Here is a 24299-nt window from a genome sequence, read left to right as displayed (position 1 = left end):
TTTGGAGATTCAGGTATGCTTGAGATCCTTAGTTTTTTGTGGGACACCAGACACATATGTTTATCTTATTCAGTCCAGTCCAGTGTGCGACTCTAACAAGCGTAATATGCTTGACACATGCTTTGTTTAGTTCTCTACATTTCTAAATTCTGAATTGATTTTTTTAACCAAACCCAAAAACAAGAATAAAAAAATGGAGAAGCAAATTTTGGAGTTTTGAGGGAAGAAGAAGAATCAATAGTTGGGTATTGGGGAGAAAACACACATCCGACTGCGGCGAGAATAGATCCGACGATGACTGAGGATGGTTCTGAAGGAAATAATGCCCTTGGTCCAAGTATGCATTCAATGTTAAAGTCTAATAAATGCGGTTCAGTACTAATTAACAAGTTAATAATTCAGTGAGATCAAGTGAGCTGAATGCCTAGCTAGAGGCCGCTTCAGTTCAAGTGGAATTAATGATATTAATCCACAGCTTACTCTTGACTGAACCCGTAGGGTCACACAAATAGTACGTAAACGGATCAAGTATTTAATGGCATTAAATACTCCATCTATGGGTATTCGGAATCGACGGATCTTGGTTTCAGTGGGAGCTGAGATCGTCACAGGCAAGAAATGAATACTCCGGAAACGATGATATTGTCGGAAACGGAAATATGGATCGTATCGGAAATATAAATATTATCCAAGTCGTAGATGTTGCCGGACACGGAAACATGGTACGTATCGGGAAATGTTATCGGAAATGGAAATATTGCCGGAATCGGAAATATTGCCGGAAACGGAAATATTGTCAGAATCGGAAATATTATCGGAATCGGAAAATAATTCCGGAAACGGAAATATTAAATATTTGTTCGAAAACGGAAAATGATTCCGGAATCGGAAATATTAAATATTGTTCGTATCGGAAATGAATTCCGGAATCGAGAATTTAATCGGAAGCGTATCGTACGAATTAGCATCGGACGAGGCCCGCTAGACGAAGGCCCAACACGAAGCCAGGCCATCGCCCAGCGAGCCAACACGCACCATCGCATGCCAAGCCTCGACCAGGCCCAGCCAAGGCCTGGGGCGCGCGCGCGAGAGCACAGCAGCAGTGGGCTGAGCGCTGTGCGCCTAGCGTGGGCCGCAAGGCTTGCGCGGGTGTACGGTGCTCGTGCAATGCTTGTGCGGGAATCTTGAAGCAATCGGGATTCGAAATATGATTAAATCCTAAAACTATTAGATAATGATTATTTAATTAGAGTCCTAGTAGGGTTATAATTAAATAAATTAGTATCCTAATGGGATTCCAAATCCTTTTCCATAACTCTATAAATAGGTGCCTAGGGTCACATATTTACAGAGAGTTTTCAAGTATTCAAAGTGAGTTTTTGAGAGAAAAATTCAGTCACATATCTTGCCTAAAAGTGCCGAAAATTATTAGTACCTTAAGGGCGATTCTAGTTGGTCAATCTTAAGGCGGATCCGGACGTGCTGTGGACTATCTACGGAGGGACGACACTTGGAGTCCTAAAGACTTGTTCTTGTTCGGTTCGGGCGCAGCTAGGGAAGGCACGCAACAAAGAGTATGCATCTAAACTATGCTATATGATTATGTGTAAATAATATGTATTCCTGGCTAAATGGTTTTTCCGCATGATTTATGAATTGTCATATGTATCATAACCTAACAGTGGTATCACGAGCCTCTTATTATTTTCATAATCTAAATTGCATGAACATGGTTAAATATTACAAATTTGCAAGAATTAAAAGGGGTGATTAATTTTCGTAATTGTTAATTAATTGCAAATTGCGTTTATTTAATTATACGTACGCAGTTTTTCGGCAGTTTCTTCGTTACTCATCTAAATCGAGTGAATTTTGTGTCAATTCCGCATGTAAAAGGCATTCTAAAATTTTGACAAAAATAGTGTTTTTCTGCCGAACCCAGAATTCTCAAATTCGAAGCCTAACCATGACTTTTCGAAGGTTTTAGTTTTTCGAATGCAAAATTTCGTAAATTTAAGATGTTAAATTAAATATTTGCGATTCTTGTTGATAAATCTTGAATTTTTGATTGACCTACTGTATATGTTTAACAAGTTTGAATGCCTAGCCTTGTTAATTATGCAATCTAATTTGTAATTATGATTAATTTGTTGAAAATTAGAATAATTTAGAATTAATTTGATTTTCATAATTAATTATAATTTAATTAGATACCTATGATTAAAAACCACCATAAAAATTGTAAATTTATGATAAATTTTAAATTTTTATGACCTAGACATGAATCCATGTTAATCGGAAATCAATTGAATAATAAATTTTCGATTTTTCGCCCTAAAATTATGAAATTAATATTAATTTATTAATTTGTCATTAATTTTAAATATAAATTTTTTAAATTTTATGCGATTCGTTCATAAAACTTGCACGCACAAAGCAATGGACGCTCCGTGTTACCCTTAAGGGGTGTTGTATAGTGCGGGCATGTGACGACGAGCAAGGGAGCTCGTCGCCCATGCGGCACGAATGCAATGAGCAAGGGCATGGTGCACGAGCACAAGGCTGCAGCCCTGCCTTGTGTCGTGGGCTACGAGCAATGGACGAATGGGCATGGGCGAAGGCAAGGCACGGCAGTCGCGTGTGGGCAGCAAGCGAGCTGCGCCACAACGCGCACTGCCTCGCGCAAGCGCGCGCAGCCTCGCGCGCAGCGAGCTTAAGCTCGCGTGCCACGAGTGCTGCGCCCAGCGTCGATGCTGCGCGCAGCGAGCGCTGGCTCGCACCAAGCGAGCGCGCACAGCATGCGCTGGCGAGTGCACGAAGCGAGCGCTGGCCCGCGTGCAGCGAGCGCTAGCGAGCGAACGCAGCGAGCGATGGCTTGCGTGCATCGAGCGCTGGCGCGCGCGCAGCGAGCACATGCTCGCGTGCATCGAGCGCTGGCGAAGGGTAGAAGCAGCAGCTATGCGACGCAGCGCATGGGCTGCGCGCACATGGCCAGCGATGGCTGTGTGCGTGTGGCCCATGGGCGTGCGATGCGTAGGGTGTTTGCGTTGCGATTAGATCGTTTTGAAATTTTAATTTGAAATTTTCAGTTAACGTAATTTTAATTAATTTTAAAATTAATAATTTAAATTATTTTCTTGGATTTTAATTTTGAATATTGTAATTATAATAAATTTTATTTATTCTAATTATTTTACTAAAATTAAAATCATGAATTAATTTAAATACGACTGAAATTAAATTAAACTTTTTGGATTCAATTATAAATTTATATGAGCTTTAAATTTTAATTAAATTTGTATGTTTCCGGTTAGACTAGAAATACATTTTTATGTTTAAAATTAGTAAAGCATATGAATTTATTGGTTTAAGTGGGAGCGCTTTTAGTCATAAACTCTTGATTAGGTCTACACATCCTTAAGGTTAAAACAACTTGATTAGAATTAATAAGGACTGAATAATTGGTAGATTATTGGTGCCCTTGATTAAATGCTGCAAATGTTTACGTGATGCATAATGTGTTTTACTAACCAGCTATGTGGGCCATTCATGATAATGAATGGGTGAATGGTATATATATTGTATATGTACTGTTTTGCAGGTTATGAAGTGACTAGTATGGCCCAAATAGGATAGAAAATATGGTCTGCGTACCATTAATTTGAATGTAATTGGTCTAAAGTACCAAAGTTGTTTTTCAATTCAAATATGGTCTGCGTACCATCAAATAGTTGTAATTAGTTTTAATTATAGCTTATCCTATTTGAAGAAAATGGTGCCTACCACGGAGATTTTCAAGACGGACTTTGAAGTTAAAGCTTCAAGATGAAGTCGGGCCATACTAGATCACATTTATCTTATGCATGTTTTAAGTTATTTATTGCTTTTAAATATGTCTTAAAATGCATGAGATCAAAAGCTTGATTATGTTGCATGATTAAGGATTTTAGTTCACTTAAAATCTAACCAACATAGTAAGAGCCTTAAGTTCCAAACTTAAAAATTGAGTTAAAAGGTGCCATGCCAAAATATACACTTGCTTGGATATCCTTTACATCAATCTAGTAATAGTTTTCGCTCAGCGAGGTGTTACTTATTGGTCCTAAAGGGGCAAGGTACACAAATAATTGTGAGTACATGTTAGTTTTGGTGAAACTCAACGATATAAGTAAGGAGTCCTTTTATGTCGTGGCAAAATCGATAGGTTTACCTAATAAGTTCTTAGACGTACCTATCAACCAAGAATAGTTTCTAGACTATTAGCAAAAGGCTTTTGCTTACCTAAGATGTTTTAGGATTAAGTCGACAAACTGTGCTTAGTTCTTCAATGATTTTAGGATCTTGGAATCATTTTATTCACACCTGCCGGAACACATAACTTGAATAAAATGCTTAATAAACATTGAATTATGCATGTATGCTAGAATTTAAGTTTATTAAGAGAAACTGTGAATGGTTATTTATTTGTTTATTCTTTTCAATTGTAGTTTTTAATATGGCAAACAACAATTCATTCAACATTCGATCAATTCTCGAAAAGGAGAAGTTGAACGGGAAAAACTTCCTTGACTGGCAAAGGAACTTGCAAATAGTTCTTATGCAGGAAGAAAAGGAGTATGTCCTAGAAGAGGCGATGCCCGAAGCCGCAGGCGACGGGGTCACTCAGGCAGCCCTCAATCGTTGGATTGATGCCAACAAGGATGTGAAATGTCTAATGCTCGCCACCATGAGTGCGGATCTGCAGAAAACGTTCATCAACTCAGATGCTTTCACAATCATCAGTGAGTTGAAGAACATGTTCCAAGATCTGGCTCGAGTCGAAAGATTCGAGACTCATAGGCAAATTCTTGAGACCAAGCTTAAGAAAGGCGAGCCCGTAAGTCCACATGTTCTCAAAATGATTGGACTCATTGAGAATATGAGTCGGCTGGATCAGCAATTTTCTCAGGAAATGGCTATAGACACCATCCTCCATTCTCTTCATAGCGGGTATGATCAGTTCAAACTGAACTACAGTATGAATAGTCTGGACAAAACGCTCACTGAGCTTCACGGTATGCTGAAGACCGCTGAAAAGACGCTCAAAAGTGATAAGCAGGATGTGCTAATGGTGCGTGGGGGCAAGTTCAAGAAATCTGAAAAGAAGAGGAATGCTAAGAAAGGTGGCAACGAGGCCAGCCCAACTAAGCAAACTGGCGCCAAATCTGTAAAGAGGAAGGGCAGTCAACCCACTTCTGAATCCGAATGCTTCTACTACAAGAAGAAGGGGCATTGGAAGAGAGATTGCTTGAAGCTAAAGGAAGATCAGAAGAACGGAACAGTCGTTCCATCTTCAGGTATTTTCGTTATAGACTGTATACTTGCTAATTTAACTTCTTGGGTATTAGATATAGGTTGTGGCTCACACTTATGTTCCAATCCACAGGGACTAAGAAGAAGTAGAAAGTTAAGCAAGGGTGAAGTCGACCTACGAGTGGGAAATGGAGCACGGATTGCTGCATTAGCTGTAGGAACTTACTATTTGTCGTTGCCCTCCGGGCTAGTTTTGGAACTGGAAGAATGTTTCCATATTCCAAGTCTTACTAAAAACATCATTTCAGTTTCTTGCTTAGATGCTAAGGGATTTTTCTTTTTAATAAAAGACAATAGTTGTTCGTTTTATTTTAAAGAGATGTTTTATGGATCTGCTAGATTAGCCAATGGACTTTATTTATTAGATCACGACAAACAAGTATATAACATAAATACCAAAAAGGACAAAAAGGATGATTCAGATCTCACTTATCTGTGGCATTGTCGATTAGGCCATATAAACTTGAAACGCTTAGAAAGACTTCAAAAGGAAGGAATTCTAGAACCATTTGACTTAGAGGATTATGGTAAATGCGAATCATGTTTACTTAGAAAAATGACAAAGCAACCTTTCTCTAAAGTTGGAGAAAGAGCAAATGAACTATTGGGTTTAATCCATACAGATGTATGTGGACCAATGAGTACAAATGCTAGAGGTGGTTTCAGCTACTTTATCACTTTCACTGATGACTTCAGTGGATATGGTTATGTCTACCTAATGAAGCATAAGTCTGAATCCTTTGACAAATTCAAGGAATTTCAGAGTGAAGTAGAGAATCAATTAGGCAAGAAGATTAAGGCACTGCGGTCTGATAGAGGCGGTGAATATCTGAGCTATGAATTTGATGACCATCTGAAAGAATGTGGAATTCTATCAGAATTGACTCCTCCTGGAACACCACAATGGAACGGTGTGTCGGAACGGAGGAACAGAACCTTGCTAGACATGGTCAGGTCAATGATGGGTCAGGACAAACTTCCATTAGAATTTTGGGGACATGCACTAAACACAGCTGCACTCACTATAAATAGAGCTCCGTCTAAAGCTGTCGAAAAGACTCCATATGAATTATGGTTTGGAAAGCCTCCAAATGTGTCTTTTCTTAAGATTTGGGGATGTGAAGTATACGTCAAACGATTAATTTCAGACAAACTTCATCCAAAATCTGACAAATGTATCCTTGTGGGCTATCCAAAGGAAACAAAGGGGTATTACTTCTACAATACATCTGAGAACAAAGTGTTTGTTGCTCGAGATGGTGTCTTTTTGGAGAAAGATCACATTTCCAAAATGACAAGTGGGAGAAAAATAGACCTCGAAGAAATTCGAGTCGAACAACAAACTCTAGAGAATGCTCAAGATGACATTCAGGATGAAACTCAGAGATCTTTAGAAGAATCTGGTGAGAATCATGGTCAAACTAGAAATGTTACCCCGCGTAGATCGCAAAGATATAGATCTCAACCGGAAAGGTACTTAGGTATTTTGACGAACGAGAGCTATGACGTTCTATTACTTGAAAGTGATGAACCTGCGACTTACAAACAAGCTATGACGAGCCCTAGCTCCAAGCAATGGCAAGAAGCCATGCAATCTGAATTAGACTCCATGTCTGAAAACCAAGTATGGGATTTGGTCGATTTGCCAGATGGCTACCAAGCCATTGGAAGCAAATGGGTTTTCAAACTGAAAAAGGACAAGGATGGGAAACTTGAAGTTTTCAAAGCTAGATTAGTTGCAAAAGGTTACAGGCAAGTCCACGGTGTGGATTACGATGAAACCTTTTCACCAGTTGCAATGCTAAAGTCTATTCGGATAATGTTAGCAATCGCTGCATATTACGATTACGAAATATGGCAGATGGATGTCAAAACTGCTTTCTTAAACGGCGTTTTAACAGAAACTGTGTTTATGACACAGCCTGAAGGTTTTGAGGATCCAAAGAATGCTAAAAAGGTATGCAAGCTAAAGAAGTCAATCTACGGATTGAAGCAGGCATCCAGGAGCTAGAATATACGTTTTGATGAAGCAGTCAGTGACTTTGGTTTCATCAAGAACGCAGACGAATCTTGTGTATACAAGAAGGTCAGTGGGAGCAAAATTGCTTTCCTAGTATTATATGTCGACGACATATTACTTATCGGAAATGACATTCCTATGTTGAACTCTGTCAAGATTTGGCTTGGGAAATGTTTTTCGATGAAAGATCTAGGAGAAGCACAGTACATATTGGGCATCAAGATTTACAGAGATAGATCTAAAAAGATGATTGGACTTAGTCAAAGCACTTATATCAATAAGGTGCTTGATAGGTTCAAGATGGCGGACTCCAAGCGAGGCTACCTACCCATGTCTCATGGAATGACTCTAAGCAAGAATCAGTGCCCAAAAACACTTGATGAGCGTAGACGAATGAATGGGATTCCATATGCATCATTGATTGGTTCAATAATGTATGCTATGATATGTACACGCCCGGATGTTGCGTACGCACTCAGTGCTACGAGCAGATACCAGTCAGACCCAGGAGAGGCGCATTGGACTGCTGCCAAGAATATTCTGAAGTACCTGAAAAGGCACAAAGATGACTTCCTGGTCTATGGTGGAGATGATGAATTAATTGTTAAAGGCTATACGGACGCAAGTTTCCAAACCGACAAAGATGATTTCAGATCACAGTCTGGGTTTGTCTTCTGCCTCAACGGAGGAGCAGTAAGCTGGAAAAGTGCTAAGCAAAGCACCATTGCCGATTCTACAACTGAAGCGGAGTACATTGCTGCACATGAAGCAGCAAAGGAAGCTATATGGCTAAGGAAGTTCATAGGTGAACTTGGTGTAGTCCCCTCCATTAAAGGACCAATAGCCCTGTATTGTGATAATAACGGAGCTATTGCACAGGCAAAGGAGCCTAGACACCACCAGAGAGTCAAGCATGTACTTCGTAGATTTCACCTTCTACGAGAGTTCGTTGAAAGAAAAGAAGTCGAGATAAGCAAAATTGGAACTGATGACAACATATCAGATCCATTGACTAAACCTCTGCCGCAGGCGAAGCACAACTCGCACACTGCAGCTATGGGAATCAAGCATATTGGAGAATGGCTTTGATGACCCTGTTTAATGTTTTAAAGTTTTAGAGTTTAAATCTTTGTAAAACATTATTGGTTAATCATTCAAAATAAATGAAAAGAATTCATTTTTCCATTTAATTTGTGGTTTATTAAATGATGAGTCCCTTCAATTTGACAATATATTCAAGATAGACTGTCAGGACCAGTCCTGTGACTAAGAAATGTCTATCAAGTGAACTTGAATGTCAAAGGTTGAAAATGGTCCCTAGTCGGAGTTTTCTATAAAATTGGACGCATAGAAAACGTTAGACGACTAGAATGCAAGAGGACTAGTAATTCTGTTTCTTGAACTATGTGGACATGGCAATGTCAAAATCATTTGCATAGATACTTACTTTGGGAAGACTAGTATCGGACAAGACCTATGAAACTTTACTGTAAGAGATGAAAATCTGTCATAAGTAAATTTCATTAAAATTATTAGACACTAAATCCTCAATACCTGAGTGATTTGAGATTACTTGTTTGAGAACTGGTTACTTTGACATTGACTAACCGTCGCACCGTAAAAGGAGGCTATAAAGGCAACGCTCAGGTAATCACCTATCAAACGAAGTCTAATCTCAAGATCGCAAGATTGGGATTGTCCTCCCATAAATCGGGATGAGATGCTTAAAAGTTGTACAAGGCCACTCGGAGAGCTAGAAACTGTGAAATGCATGGCCGTGCTCGAATGAATCATAGGCTATGATTATCTGTTTATTTGATCAGTTGAACTCTGAAACCGAGAAACACCTCTGGACATAATAAGGATGACAACTCTTACCTTATGTTCAAGAGCGAGCATCGAGCGACAAAGGAATTAGGAAATGCACACTTGTCCCTAAGGACAAGTGGGAGACTGAAGGAAATAATGCCCTTGGTCCAAGTATGCATTCAATGTTAAAGTCTAATAAATGCGGTTCAGTATTAATTAACAAGTTAATAATTCAGTGAGATCAAGTGAGCTGAATGCCTAGCTAGAGTCCGCTTCAGTTCAAGTGGAATTAATGATATTAATCCACAGCTTACTCTTGACTGAACCCGTAGGGTCACACAAATAGTACGTAAACGGATCAAGTATTTAATGGCATTAAATACTCCATCTATGGATATTCGGAATCGACGGATCTTGGTTTCAGTGGGAGCTGAGATCGTCACAGGCAAGAAATGAATACTCCGGAAACGATGATATTGTCGGAAACGGAAATATGAATCGTATCGGAAATATAAATATTATCCAAGTCGTAGATGTTGCCGGAAACGGAAACATGGTACGTTTCGGGAAATGTTATCGGAAATGGAAATATTGCCGGAATCGGAAATATTGCCGGAAACGGAAATATTGTCAGAATTGGAAATATTATCGGAATCGGAAAATAATTCCGGAAACGGAAATATTAAATATTTGTTCGAAAACGGAAATTGATTCCGGAAACAGAAATATTAAATATTGTTCGTATCGGAAATGAATTCCGGAATCGAGAATTTAATCGGAAGCGTATCGTACGAATTAGCATCGGACGAGGCCCGCTAGACGAAGGCCCAGCACGAAGCCAGGCCATCGCCCAGCGAGCCAACACGCACCATCGCATGCAAAGCCTCGACCAGGCCCAGCGCAAGGCCAAGCCCAGCCAAGGCCTGGGGCGCGCGCGCGAGAGCACAGCAGCAGTGGGCCGAGCGCTGTGCGCCTAGCGTGGGCCGCAAGGCTTGCGCGGGTGTACGGTGCTCGTGCAATGCTTGTGCGGGAATCCTGAAGCAATCGGGATTCGAAATATGATTAAATCCTAAAACTATTAGATAATGATTATTTAATTAGAGTCCTAGTAGGGTTATAATTAAATAAATTAGTATCCTAATGGGATTCCAAATCCTTTTCCATAACTCTATAAATAGGTGCCTAGGGTCACATATTTACAGAGAGTTTTCAAGTATTCAAAGTGAGTTTTTGAGAGAAAAATTCAGTCACATATCTTGCCTAAAAGTGCCGAAAATTATTAGTACCTTAAGGGCGATTCTAGTTGGTCAATCTTAAGGAGGATCCGGACGTGCTGTGGACTATCTACGGAGGGACGACACTTGGAGTCCTAAAGACTTGTTCTTGTTCGGTTCGGGCGCAGCTAGGGAAGGCACGCAACAAAGAGTATGCATCTAAACTATGCTATATGATTATGTGTAAATAATATGTATTCCTGGCTAAATGGTTTTTCCGCATGATTTATGAATTGTCATATGTATCATAACCTAACAGGTTCACATCATCATAAAAAGGCAGGGCTATTGAAGGATCACGTTCGATAAGATAGTAGCAGTTATGAGATTATTCCAATCAAGGAATTATTATCATTTGAGAAATGCATAACGAGGGAGTTAAGGATGAATGTTTTTACTTGCTTGCTGCTTCAATGTTGACGCCTTTAAATGCTAAGCTAAGGCATGAATCTGTTATGAAGTACTATATGATATAGTTATATCATAATGTGGCACTTTCCTCCCAACTCCCTGGCCATTTTATGTATCAAAACTCACAAAGATGTATATTAATGCAAAACAGTTGAAGCTCCGCTTTGAGTGAAAAACTGCGCCCTTTAGTGGATCTTCGGGTGTCTGTTACCGGTGGAGTTCACAATAACCTTGTTAAACGAGTTTTGAGAGATATACAACGTGCTGGCCAAGAACCGAAGGAGATTATCCAGCAAATATCTGAAACAGTTTGTTCACCTGTATATTGCACTTATTTTGGTAGCTTTAAGATTCTACATTTATGAAGTTCTAATATGTCTTCTTTTACAGGTTTATCCAATGAACAAGGCCCTCATCGAGCCAGATTTAGAAACAGCTCATATAAATATAGTAAACAAGTTCAATCCGTTTGCTGGATTTGAGAGTGCTACCTTCATCTTAAAGGTACTATCTAATTAGCAGTTCACTGTAGTTCATATGATGCTGGACTTAGGCAATGCCTGGTTGGTTATCTTTTAAACTGTTGTCTGTCAATAACTTAAGGCTTTTTTGATCCTGCAGTCATTGAAGCCTATTAAAGAAGACCTTATTAAAGCTGTATTGTCCGAGAATCTAAAGGAAGTTGTGGAGCAGCCTATGATATATATCTTTTACCACCTGGCGAAGATCTAAAATCATGCCAATCATATCTCAGAATGAGAAATAAAGATGGAAAATACAATCTTATCTTTTACCACCTGTTGATTTGTTTTATTGACAATTAATAGGTTGTAGAGTAAGATAAACAGAACTGAAAAGTTGTGGTTTGGTTTGGATTTAAATTTGGGTGATTTCCAGGATACTAAAATGCAACTGGGAAACAAGGGGTTGGTATGAAAGTTATTGAAAGATAGGCCTAGGAAAGTTGCTGGTGTTTACTTCCGGGGGGGGAGGGGGGAGACAACCTTTGTTGATAGTGATGATGAAGATGTTGTAGAGAGACAAGGCCATGATTACATACCTGAAACTGATAGTAGTAGAGAGCTAAAAGTGAAGCTGAACAAGTCGTGTTGGCAGTTGCTTTGTCAGGTTTATTATCCTTCCATTAACTAGACTTTAAGTTTGTTGTTTGTTAAGAAGATAATCAGCTGCTTATTGCAGGTAAAAATTAAAGCTCAAAGAGCTAAAATCTGCGATTGATCAATTTTCTGCTACAATTTTCCCAAGTTTCCCTTCTGAAGTAGATTCTCTTTCTTTTCTAAGGAAGAAGATATAATGTACTGCCATATTTATTGGTATGTCTATTCTTTGTTTTGAACCTATTGAGGTAAAGGAAATGGAATGAATTAAAATCCCGAAGTAGAACTTAAAGCTATAACACTAATGTTTCTACCTCCCCCCACTCCCCTGTCCCCTTCTTTTACGTGTGTATCAAATTTCATCTTTAAAGGGTTTTTATTTCGAGTCATGCATAATGCAGAAATCTACTTGCTGCAAGGTGAAGGGTCGATCTACCTGTATTTTCAAATATATTAAGGTAATGATTGTCATCTTGCCATCATTGCTTATCTGATGTTCCAGTACTTGAATTGGTCTTACTGTTTGATTTTGCGTTATCTAATTCCCTAGCCCCTCCCCCAATAAGACCGATCATTTTCCATACTTTTACCCTAGAAAATCACATTAAACTTGTGACAATTCAATTAATTGGTGAGGAGCCAGGTCAATGATATCACATTATGTTGTGGCTTTTTTTTTAAATGCTCAATTATGATGTAGATGTTTGTCTGGTGTTAACTATTTTCCTGGATTGATTTTCAAGGTTAGGAAAGATATTTTATTTTCCCTGGCCACTTGGTTTTTCCGATACTTGTATTACAGGATTTATAGTCTGGTTTTGGTTCAAGTTTAGCCATAGGTCCATAGCTACCTTGGACTAACCTGCTAATTCTGTTGAATTGATATCCTGCTTACTCTACCATAATTTGCAGGTTATGATGGTCTGTCGTTGGATTTTTTATTCAGGTTTATGATTCTGCAATTGTGTTTGTGTTATCTTTTATACAAGACTTATGAACGATCCTTCGAGGCCGAGCAAGAACTTTTCGGCATCCAAGCATCTCCAAGTGTAATGTCTTGCAATTTTGAAACAAGACGTCGCTGGGGAATGAAGGTTTTCTTCCTCTCTTTTGTCCGTTGTGCATCTTGCTAAGCTGCAAGTGTAAAATATATCATTTACAATAATGTGTTTAACAACCATGTGTATGCCTTCTGAATCATTGCTTTTAAAAGCTTGTTATTATAGTAGTAACTCTAGGTGTTGTGGTTGGATTTTTCCGAGGAACATAGAGGAGTTTGAAATCTCTTATTTATAGAAAATACCCAAACACCTTTTGGCTTGCTATTGTACCTCAAAACTACCAATATTTTTTTTTTTTGGCAAATAAAATTGATTATATTACCAAAGTAAGGAGAACACCCAATCACAAAGACCAACACTAAGTTCCCAACAACCTGGGAACACTACGACTAAACACAAAGCCCAACAGGCAAAAACTAAATTCTACAAGCCACACAAAATAGAATTCTACTTACAACTGTCTCTATAGGATCATAGTGATCACTAAACACACTAGAATTCCTCTGAATCCACATTGAAAACTACCAATATTACCTACATTGAAAATGTATTTATGGTTTCTTATTGTCTATTACATGCAGTAGCTTTTCTAACATTTATTATATTTGTTGCATTTATCATAAATTAATAAATGCTTGTCTTTGATATAATATTTTAACAAAACGAATTTGTATATCTTGGGGGACCGTGCGAGCTAGCGCACGGTCCAACAACTAGTATAACAAAAATCGATAAAAGTGTTTCCTTCATTAATGCGGAAAAATTACACCAACGAACTTCCACATGATGAAATATTCTCCTTATGAATAAGGACAATCAGGCTGTTTTCGATTTAAAAATGCAAAAACCACTTTCAGTTTACAACTCCTTTTTTTGTTGATTATAGTTCTACTAATCACATTTTACAGGGAAAAGGAAAAGAGGTCGAGTAAGTTTAATGCCATTACTCCGGTTGCAGCAGAGCTTTATGCAGTGCGTGAAGGCTTAACGATGGCGGTTGATTACGATATCCAAAACCTAGAGTTGGAGACAGATGCACAGTCCTTGGTAACTATGTTGGGAACGGTGGATCACTCTTATCACTACGAGTTATCTCCTGTTATCAATGATGTTGCTTGCCCAGTGGTCAGGTTCAAATGTTTGATTAAGGTTGCTCATTGCCTAGATCAGTATGCACTGAGTATGACTGTTGGTCACAAGCCATTTACAAGGGTTGCATATCAGGGCGATATAGAAAGTTCCAACTTTGGAGGGAGCTATGGCGCGTCAGGAGGAGCATAGATTTGGAAGCAAGTTCTTCTACTACAAATTATGTTTGGAACTGTGCCCACTACAGTAACGACCTCGGTTTCGAATTGTGAAGAAAAAAGAGGGAAGCATGATCAGGATCAATTAGGCTAACGTGGTGAAGAATCTCAATTCTACGGCTTGGATAGAGCAGACATTGATGAATGAAGTTTGGCTAGGAGAATCTTTTAGTTTATTTTGCGTATTTTGGATACAACTAATTGTAGTCATGTGTGAAATAGGTTTGGGTTGGGCAGCAAGTTTTCGGCTTATAGCTCACTTTTGTAAAGACGTTGTAATATAATATTCGTATTTGCGTTAAAAAAAGAACATGAAATCTGATAATGGCTTCTTCTTTTGGTGTATTTAGAAAATTAGAGTTGGAGGTGGTGCATCTATGGTTCTCATTCTTCTTGCCGTAGTTCAAGTTTTCTACTCGTATGTCCTAGCAAACTTATATTAAGAACAAATGCAATTATATGCATTATGGGAGTTGCTAGTTGTTTCACCATACGAGTAATCACAGTTAGAGCTGTCAAAAACTGACCCGACCCGAAAACCCGACCAAATCCGTGACCGATCATGACCCGAAATTATGGTAAAACAGGTAACCCGAAATCTGACTTGTACCCGACCCGATAAAACCGATAAACGATTTTAACACGATGTTATAACACCCGACCCGAACCCGACACCGACCCGAAGATGACCGATAACCAAACTGACCCAACCTAACAATGACCCGAACCCGATTCGACACCCAACCCGATGTCAACCCGAAACCGATTGTAGCTCGATGAAACCTGCTATTGAACCGACCTGTAACAACCCGCTACCCGATTTACCCAACTTGTCATTGACCCGACCAAATAGTTGTTAGGTTATAAATAATACAACAATATAATTCATGCGGAAAAACCATAAAGCCAAAATCCAAATTAATTGCCACATAGTCAATTAGCATAATTTAGGTGACATACAATGTGATGCATGCCTTCCCTAGCTGCTCCCGAACCGAACAAGAACAAGTCTTTAGAGCCTCAAACATTGACCCTCCGTAGAAAGTACACAACACGTTCGGATCCGCCTTAGGTTCAACCAACTAGGATTTTACTGAAGGTTCTATGTATTCGGGTAGGCTTGTATTATGTTCTCCCTTGAACACAATGGGAATAAAGAATATGTTTACAATTCAGTTGATGTGTATAATTATGAGGCCCTAGCCCTATATTTATAGTGTAGGAAATAAGGAATTTGAGTTCTACTAGGAATAAAATTACCAAACCTAATAGGATTGAAACTCTTATTCAATTAGAATTGCAACAATAATTAAACTCTTAATTATTTGAATTCTAGTAAAACTAGGAAATACTTAATCCAAGGTTACTTGGGGAATTAAGCAATCAAATATTTCTTGGAACCCAAGACGAACATCCCAACGCAGCCACAAGGGCCACGCTGGTGTGTGTGCTGCCTCGGCCCAGTGCACTACGGCCCACGCCTCGGCAGGCCTTGCACACGTTGCTCGCAGGCTAGGCGCAGCCCATGCGCTGCTGCCTTGCCACAGGCTTGGCGCGGCCCATGAGCTGCTGCCTTGCTTGCAGCTTGGCACGGCCCATGAGGCTGCTTCCTTGCTCGCAGGGCGCGGCCCATGGCTGTTGCCTTGCTCGTCGAGCGATGGGCAGGCTTGCTTGCCGGCTTGTCGCTCGTCGAGCTTCCGATACGTTTTCCGATTCCGGAATTTATTTCCGTTTCGAACAAATATTTACATTTCCGGAAATAATTTTCTTTTCCGACAATATTTCCCATTCTAGTAATATTTCCGTTTCCGGCAATATTTAAATTTACGATAATATTTTCCGATATGAACCATGTTTCCGTTTTCGGCAACATCTACGACTTGGATAATATTTATATTTTCGTCATGAACCATATTTCCGTTTCCGGCAATATCAACATTTTCGGAGTATTCTTTATTTTGACTTTTGACGATTTCAGCTCCCACTAGAACCGAGATCCGTCGTTTCCGAATGTTCATAAATGGAGTACTTAATGAATAATATATTCACTTAAATACTTGATCCGTTCATGTACTATTTGGGTGACCCTACGGGTTCAGTCAAGAGTAAGTTGTGGATTAATATTATTAATTCCATTTGAACTGAAGCGGCCTCTAGCTAGGCATTCAGTTCACTTGATCTCACTGAATTATTAACTTGTTAATTAATACTGAACCGCATATATTAGACTTAGCATTAAATGCATACTTGGACCAAGGGCATTATTTCCTTCAGTCTCCCACTTGACCTTAAGGACAAGTGTGCATTTCCTAATTCCTTTGTCGCTTGATGTCTGCTCATTAACATAAGGTAAGAGTAGTCATCCTTATTATATCCAGAGGTATTTCTCGATTTCAGAATTCAACTGATCAACTAAACAGATAATCATAGCCTATGATTCATCTGAGCACGGCCATGCATTTTTCAGTTTCTAGCTCTCCGAGTGGCCTTGTACAACTTTCAGCATCTCATCCCGATTTATGGGAGGATAATCCCAATCTTGTGATCTTGAGGTTAGACTTCGTTTTATAGGTGATTACCTGCGCATTGCCGTTATAGTCTCCTTTTACGGTGCGACGCTTGACAACGTCAAAGTAACGCTTACCTAGCCAACGCTTAGATCCGGCTCCCGTTCTCAAACTAGTAATTTCAAATCACTCAGGTAACCACGATTAGTGTCTAATAATGTAATGAAATTACTTATGGCATATTTTCATCTCTTACAGTAAAGTTTCATAGGTCTGTCCGATACTAATCTTTTCAAGTAAGTATCTATGCAAATGATTGCGACATTCTCATGTCCACATAGTTCAAGAAACAGAACTACTAGTCATCTTGCACTCTAGTCGTATAGTGTTTTCTATGCGTCCACCTTTATAGAAAACTTCCGACCAGGGACCATTTTCAACTTTTGACATTCAAGTTCACTTGATAGACATTTCTTAGTCACAGGACTGGTCCTGACAGTTTTGTAGGGTTATGAATAATATAAACAATATAGTTCATGCGGAAAAACCATAAAGCCAGGAATCCAAATTAATTTCCACATAGTCAATTAGCATAATTAGTATACATACAATGTGATGCGTGTCTTCCCTAGCTGCTCTCGAACCGAACAAGAACAAGTATAAGACTCCATATGTTGCCCCTCCGTAGATAGTCCACAACACGTTCGGATCCGCCTTAGATTCAACCAACTAGAATATTCTCTAAGGTTTTATGTGCACTCAGGAAACTCAGAATCGTGATAAGCAAGTATTAAATTCTCTCTTGAATTTAATGTGTTAGAATAGTATATTGAATTGCATTATTAATTGTGATCATGAACCACATATTTATAGGGTGGAAATAGAGGAGTTTGAATCCTACTAGGAATCGATTAACTAAATCCATAAGGATTCTAGTTACTTAATAACATTAGAATTCCAGGGATAATCAAACACTAAGTATTCCAGATTTACCCTAAACATCTAATTTTAGTAGAATTAGGAAAACACAAGATTACTTGATTAACAAGCAACCGGCCGGCCAAGGGCTTGCACCGTGTGGCCTTGAACCCACGTTGCTTGGCGTCCGGCAATCAGCCCGCAGCCCACGGATGGGCGCTGCTGCCTTGCTCGGCCCAAGCGCGCTGGGCGTAGCAGCAAGTAGCACGCAACCCACTTGATGGGCGCTGCTGCCTTTGCTCGGCCCATGCCTTGCAGCTCCGCGCGGGCTTGCTTGGCGCTGGGCCTGGCGCTTGCGCTAGGCCTTGCGTCTCGCAAGCTCGTTCGTCGAGCGTTCGCACGTCGCACTTTTGATTCGTTTTCCGATTCCGGAATTCATTTCCGATTCGAACAAATATTTACGTTTCGGTTAATATTTTCGATTCTGGAATTTATTTCCGATTCCGACAATATTTCCGATTCCGATAATATTTCCGTTTCCGGCAATATTTCTGATTCCAACAACATTTCTATTTCCGATAATATTTTCTGATACGAACCATGTTTCCTTTTCCGGCAACATCTACGACTTGGATAATATTTATATTTCCATCATGTTCCATATTTTCGTTACCGGCAATATCATCATTTTCGGAGCATTCTATATTTTTGCCTTTTGACGATTTCAGCTCCCACTGGAACCGAGGTCCGTCGTTTCCGAATGTTCATAAATGGAGTATTCAATGAATAATATATTCACTTAAATACTTGATCCGTTCACGTACTATTTGTGTGACCCTACGGGTTCAGTCAGGAGTAAGTTGTGGATTAACATTATTAATTCCACTAGAACTGAAGCGGCCACTGGCTAGGCATTCCACTCACTTGATCTCACTGAATTTATAAACTTGTTTAATTAATACTGAACTGCATTTATTAGACTTAGCATTGAATACATACTTGGATCAAGGGCATTATTTCCTCCAGTCTCCCACTTGTCCTTAGGGATAAGTTTGCATTGCCTAATTCCTTTATCGCTTGATCTCTGCTCATGAACATAAGGTAAGAGTAGTCATCCTTATTATGTCTAGAGGTATTTCTCTCTTTCAGAGTTCAACTGATCAAATAAACAGATAATCATAGCCTATGATTCATCTGAGCACGGCCATGCATTTTTCAGTTTCTAGCTCTCCGAGTGGCCTTTGTACAACTTTCAGCATCTCATCCCGATTTATGGGAGGACAATCCCAATCTTGTGATCTTGAGGTTAGACTTCGTTTTATAGGTGATTACCTGAGCGTTGCCGTTATAGTCTTCTTTTACGATGCGACGGTTGACAACGTCAAAGTAACCAGTTCTCAAACAAGGAATCTCAAATTACTCAGGTATTGAGGAGAAGTGTCTAATAATGTAATGAAATTTACTTATGATAGATTTTCATCTCTTACAGTAAAGTTTCATAGGTCTGTCCGATACTAATCTTCTCAAGTAAGTATCTATGCAAATAACTACGACATTTCCATGTCCACATAGTTTAAGAAACAGAACTACTAGTCATCTTGCACTCTAGTCGTCTAGCGTTTTCTATGCGTCCACCTTTATAGAAAACTTCCGACCAGGGACCATTTTCAACTTTTGACATTCAAGTTCACTTGATAGACATTTCTTAGTCACGGGACTGGTCCTGACAGTTTTGTAGGGTTATGAATAATATAAACAATATAATTCATGCGGAAAAACCATAAAGCCAGGAATCCAAATTAATTTCCACATAGTCAATTACCATAATTAGTATACATACAATGTGATGCGTGTCTTCCTTAGCTGCTCCCGAACCGAACAAGAACAAGTATAGGACTCCATATGTCGCCCCTCCGTAGATACTCCACAACACGTACGGATCCGCCTTAGATTCAACCAACTAGAATATTCTCTAAGGTTTTATGTGCACTCGGGAAACTCACAATCGTGATAGGCAAGTATTAAATTCTCTCTTGAATTTAATGTGTTAGAATAGTATATTGAATTTCATTATTAATTGTGATCACGAACCACATATTTATAGGGTGGAAATAGAAGAGTTTGAATCCTACTAGGAATCGATTAACTAAATCCATTAGGATTCTAGTTACTTAATAACATTAGAATTAAAGGGATAATCAAACACTAAGTATTCCAATTTACCCTAAACATCTAATTTTAGTAGCATTAGGAAAACATAAGATTACTTTATTCATAAGCAACCGGCCGGCCAAGGGCTTGCACCGTATGGCCTTGAACCCACGTTGCTTGGCGTCCAGCAAGCAGCTTGCGGCCCACGAATAGGCGCTGCTGCCTTGCTCGGCCCAAGCGCGCTGGGCGTAGCAGCAAGGAGCACGCAACCCACTTGATGGGCGCTGCTGCCTTTGCTTGGCCCATGCCTTGCAGCTCCGCGCGGGCTTGCTTGGCGCTGGGTTTGGAGCTTGCGCTGAGCCTTGCGTCTCGCAAGCTCGTTCGTCGAGCGTTCGCACGTCGTGCTTCCCATTCATTTCCGATTCCGGAATTCAATTCCGATTCGAACAAATATTTACGTTTCGGTTAATATTTTCGATTCTGGAATTTATTTCCGATTCCGACAATATTTCCGATTCCGATAATATTTCCGTTTCCGGCAATATTTCCGATTCCGGCAACATTTCTATTTCCGATAATATTTTCCGATACGAACCATGTTTCCTTTTCCAGCAACATCTACGACTTGGATAATATTTATATTTCCATAATGATCCATATTTCCGTTACCGGCAATATCATAATTTCCGGAGCATTCTATATTTTACCTTTTGACGATTTCAGCTCCCACTGGAACCGAGATACGTCGTTTCCGAATGTTCATAAATGGAGTATTCAATGAAAAATATATTCACTTAAACGTACTATTTGTGTGACCCTACGGATTCAGTCAGGAGTAAGTTGTGGGCTGATATTATTAATTCCACTTGAACTGAAGCGGCCACTGGCTAGGCATTCGGCTCACTTGATCTCACTGAATTTATTAACTTGTTTAATTAATACTGAACTACATTTTTAGACTTAGCATAGAATGCATACTTGGACCAAGGGCATTATTTCCTTCAGTCTCCCACTTGTCCTTAGGGACAAGTGTGCATTGCCTAATTCCTTTGTCGCTTGATGCCTTCTCATGAACATAAGGTAAGAGTAGTCATCCTTATTATGTCTAGAGGTATTTCTCGATTTCAGAGTTCAACTGATCAAATAAACAGATAATCCAAGCCTATGATTCATCTGAGCACGGCCATGCATTTTTCAGTTTCTAGCTCTCCGAGTGGCCTTTGTACAACTTTCAGCATCTAATCCCAATTTATGGGAGGACAATCCCAATCTTGTGATCTTGAGGTTAGACTCCGTTTGATAGGTGATTATCTGAGCGTTGCCGTTATATTCTCCTTTTACGGTGCGACGGTTGACAACGTCAAAGTAACCAGTTCTCAAACAAGTAATCTCAAATTACTCAGGTATTGAGGATTAGTGTCTAATAATGTAATGAAATTTACTTATGACAGATTTTCATCACTTACAGTAAAGTTTCAATGGTCTGTCCGATACTAATCTTCTCAAGTAAGTATCTATTCAAATAACTACGACATTTCCATGTCCACATAGTTCAAGAAACAGAACTACTAGTCATCTTGCACTCTAGTCGTCTAGCGTTTTCTATGCGTCCACCTTTATAGAAAACTTCCGAACTGGGACCATTTTCAACTTTTGACATTCAAGTTCACTTGATAGACATTTCTTAGTCACAGGACTGGTCCTGACAGTCTATCTTGTATATATCGTCAAATTGAAAGGACTCATCATTTAATAAACCACAAAATTAAATGGAAAAATGAATTCTATTCATTTATATGAATGGTTAACCAAAAGGTTTTACAAAGTATTAAACTCTAAAACTTTAAAACATTTATTAAAGACATCAAAGCCATTCTCCAACATGCTTGATTCCCATAGCTGCAGTGTGCGAGTTGTGCTTCGCTTGTGGAAGAGGTTTAGTTAATGGATCTGAGATATTGTCGTCGGTTCCAATCTTGCTTATCTCGACTTCTTTCCTTTCCACAAACTCTCGTAGAAGGTGAGATCTACGAAGTACATGCTTGACTCTTTGGTGGTGTCTAGGCTCCTTTGCCTGTGCAATCGCTCCATTATTGTGACAATATAGAGCTATTGGTCCTTTATTGGAGGGGACTACACCAAGTTCACCTATGAACTTCCTTAGCCAAATAGCTTCCTTTGCTACTTCATGTGCATCAATGTACTCCGCTTCAGTTGTAGAATCCGCGATGGTGCTCTGTTTAGCACTTTTCCAACTTACTGCACCTCCGTTGAGGCAGAAGACAAATCCAGACTATGATCTGAAATCATCTTTGTCGGTCTGGAAACTTGCGTCCGTATAACCTTTAACAATTAATTCATCATCTCCACCATATACCAGGAAATCATCTTTGTGCCTTTTCAGGTACTTCAGAATATTCTTGGCAGCAGTCCTATGTGCCTCTCCTAGGTCTGACTGATATCTACTCGTAGCACTGAGTGCATACGCAACATCCGGGCGTGTACATATCATAGAATAAATTATTGAACCAATCAAAGATGCATATGGAATCCCACTCATTCGTCTACGCTCATTCAGTGTTTTTGGGCACTAAGTCTTGCTTAGAGTCATTTCATGAGACAAGGGTTGGTAGCCTCGCTTGGAGTCTGCCATCTTGAACCTTTCAAGCACCTTATTGATATAAGTGCTTTGACTAAGTCCAATCATCCTTTTAGATCTATCTTTGTAGATCTTGACGCCCAGTATGTACTGTGCTTCTCCTAGATCCTTCATCGAAAAACATTTCTCAAGCCAAATCTTGACAAAGTTCAACATAGGAATGTCATTTCCGATAAGTAATATGTCGTCGACATATAATACTAGAAAAGCAGTTTTGCTCCCACTGACCTTCTTGTATATTCAAGATTCCTATGAGGTATTACAGTTTGATTTTGTGCTCATTGTAGATATTAATGCTTTTGTATTGATAAAACAAAGCTAAGAATGGGTCACAAGTACTACTGTCAAAATCTAAAATCCTTACCCCATTCTTGAATTCCTTTTTAGGATCCCAAAAGTGCAGTTTCTCTATATATCAGTGTAACCTATCAACTAACGCCTTCACATATTTTGCATCTACATATTTAGGGATGTCATCAAAGACATTCACCCTTTCCCATCATAAACCATATCTCCTTCCACAAACCATTCACCACCATGATACACAATTATGCAAGGGTTTAGAGTCAAATCATCCACATCCGCATCTGATCAAAATTAAACCAATGCAAGACAAACCAATATCAAATGAAGAACATTATTGTCGAAATAAAATCAATCTTAATAAATGAAACCAAATGCAAGCTTGAATAAATAGAGATAACCAAAATATTTCATTTCACTTATTCATTCAAATGAATCAATTACATCCATAAAGGTGTAGGTTTCTTCCCTTAGATTACACACCCCATCCCATATTGTTTGATGGAAGAAGCCTACAATTAAATATAATACACTGTCATAGCAATGAAAAGTACCAAAAGCAAAACCATCATTTTTACTTCAAACTACCTAAATTGCTATGACAGTGGTGAGTCAGTTAGTCCTAGAAATTAAGAAAATAAATACCTAAAGCTTATCAAATCGGATCACCAAAAGCTTCAAGTGCCACCACGACACCCCCCTGCATGCCACCACTGATAGCAACTCCTCCTTGAAAATGAGGGGGTAACCGTCAAAGTAGATGGGCATGTCCTTGTCAATCCAGGTATGGAAGTCACGGCTATCATTCTCAATGATGTCCATGATCATTCACTCTCTCAGCCACCCACGGTAGCATCTTGGAGGGTACGTGTATACGAGATGGTAATGAAGCTTGGACCACCTCTCCACTGTTTGCAGGGCATCTAAACTGCAGCCTAAGCCTCCCAATCAATCTTGGGGAAGCTCTCGCTCACGACGATGTCATGGGAATGGAAAAGGGGGAACAACCACGGAGAGCATACACACCTAAGGTCAGATTAAAGCCCAAAGTCAATATCAAGTAACATTGTTTTAGATTTAAGTAGAAACCCTAAGTCAAAACAGTAAGTAAAAACCATAATTATTACTGATTTATGTAAAATTATGCAAAATTAAACAACAATTGTTTAAGTTAACATATAAAAAACCACTACCAAGAGCATGGATAAATTCAATAAAAAATTTTGGAAGTAAAAACCGAAAAAACCCTAATCTGAAAATGTTAAATTATGCAAAATCAAGCCATGATTGTTTAAATCTATACTATTATTAAAACTCAATGTCATTTCATGCCATCTCGCCACATGTCGCCCCCATTACATGGCAAGTGACATGACGTCAAATAATAGCCACATTGACATATAATATTT

This window comes from Spinacia oleracea, chromosome 4, assembly GCF_020520425.1.
Source record: "Spinacia oleracea cultivar Varoflay chromosome 4, BTI_SOV_V1, whole genome shotgun sequence".
Lineage (NCBI taxonomy): Eukaryota > Viridiplantae > Streptophyta > Magnoliopsida > Caryophyllales > Amaranthaceae > Spinacia > Spinacia oleracea.
The sequence above is the reverse complement of the archived record's forward strand: the minus strand, read 5'-3'. Positions refer to the sequence as shown.